The sequence below is a fragment of the Cryptotermes secundus genome, unplaced genomic scaffold (assembly GCF_002891405.2).
Source record: "Cryptotermes secundus unplaced genomic scaffold, Csec_1.0 scaffold75, whole genome shotgun sequence".
NCBI classification, from domain to species: domain Eukaryota; kingdom Metazoa; phylum Arthropoda; class Insecta; order Blattodea; family Kalotermitidae; genus Cryptotermes; species Cryptotermes secundus.
Genome location: NW_019737390.1, coordinates 468,534 through 470,397, shown reverse-complemented (window position 1 = coordinate 470,397; position 1,864 = coordinate 468,534). Strand labels below are relative to the sequence as shown.

General features: G+C 42.9%; 1 protein-coding gene across 1 annotated transcript in view; it reads right to left on the bottom strand.

Moving 5' to 3' along the window:
• Positions 1 to 1,556, bottom strand: part of LOC111870253 (elongation of very long chain fatty acids protein AAEL008004) — a 25,495-nt gene extending 23,939 nt beyond the window's left edge. Inside the window, exon 1 of the mRNA XM_023862370.2 lies at positions 1,466 to 1,556. The gene's annotated coding sequence lies outside the window, so the exon portion shown is untranslated. The remainder of the gene's footprint in view (positions 1 to 1,465) is intronic.
• Between the last annotated feature and the right edge of the window lie 308 nt (positions 1,557 to 1,864).

The window sequence follows — 1,864 nt, the reverse complement described above, 5'->3', positions numbered from 1 at the left end:
AGACGCGGTTCACACGAGGGCGTGTACGGGAATGAGAAAACGGTCATAACTCCGTAACGGTCCAAAATCGGACACATGTTTATATAACTTTTTTGATCACAAAGACCTAGGAAATCACCTCCTGCAGTTATGCCCTAAAGTCGTGAAACACTCTGTATAGCGTATTAACACAATATTATTTGAAACAAGTCTTTTAAATTTCGAATTCCTATTGTAATCCAAACCGTATCTTATTTTTGAAAGGCTATTGTTATTTTTTTGTTATTCTTAGTGAGTTGAGACTGAGTCCACTTGGTACTGCGGCCACTATTGGCCTGTTGTACCAGCCCTAAATGATGGATGATAGTGATTATGGAGTAAATGATGGAATGAACATTGGCAGGGGAAACCGAAGTATTCGGAGAAAACCTACCCCAACTCCACTTTTTGCACCACAAATCACACATGACCTCACCCGAGCTCGAACCCGGGTCGCCGTTTGGAAGTCTGTATAGATTGCACAGATGTTGACCTGCCGAAGCATCTGGTATCGAACTCTGACCACTGGATGGAGGACAGCACGACTTGGTGATACATATAAAGAAAGTCTACACGGAGGTAGGAAATATGTGGTTTCGGTTGAAATCTTAGGGTGATTTTATGGAGTTGTCTTCATTTCATGCATGCAGCTTTTCTCTCACGGAAGATTTGACATTGGTCCTGAACTATTAAATGCGCAGACGTGAGATTTCTTGTTATAAAAGTACTCAGACGTTGTAATAAATTTTACCTACTTTCATTTTTGGTTTGGATTTATTGAACGAAGACACATCTCACGTCCCTACGATAAACCGTATTGCGAACTAAATAGTGTTACGTCTAATATCATTTGCAAATGCCTGGGCTTGAACTCCAGTCACTTAGTAAACGTTTTGCTACCTTTGTATACATTTAGACATTTGATGTCAACTGATTCTTCTCTCCGAGGCAGTTAGATCGACAACAGAGTGACAATATTCGCGCCTAGCAGTCACACGGAAACACAGGAACGGAGATCATCGAAAGAAAGGATGTTACAGATACAGAGCCTGCCAAAATTCCAGCTCGCCTTCTCACAAAATGAATAAATGTTATTCCATTAGAAGACTAAAATAATTCCTACTTGAGACTTAAATTTATGTATTTTACGTTACAGAGAGAGGGACCACCAAAATTCCAGTTCACCTTCTCACAAAATGAATAGCTTTCATTCCATAACAATGGGAGGTGTAGCATTTGTGTTGAGACATTTTTACTCCCATCTGAGATGGACCGTAACACAGTGTCCCGTGTTCACTCAACGGAATGAAATCGTGTGCCCGTTAGGTCACCAAAACTCGGTCATCTATGGACCACGTGACAGTTTCATCCACACAGAAACTGTAACTACCGGTTCAGAAGAACTCTAATGGCTTCCACATCTATGGATTAGGTTGACGCTACTTACCAGGAACGTGTCCTCCTAAGCGTCCCTGCACTGCCCGCACCGGTCACTGACTGACTGGCTGCCTCATTTTCAGAAGAAAGAAATAATTTTGTGCCTCTGTGTTTGTGTCAGCTGATTCGTGTCGCCCCTCCAAGCTGTCTTCCCCCCTTTCCCCCAACCAAATGAAGGTACGTCTAACATCGAAGAACGCACTTCGCTTATCCAGGTTACTGGCGTCCATATTGTGAATAGCCTATTTATGGATGTCTCTCAGCACGTGTCATCAGAATTACATATTGCAATGTCCCGCATTATAAAGCTGGCCTTCCATTTTGTTGTAGTTGGCGGCCCGGGTTCGATCCCGGATCTAGTCAAGTGGGATTTGTGGTGGACAAAGTGGCGCTGGGTCAGGTTTTCTCT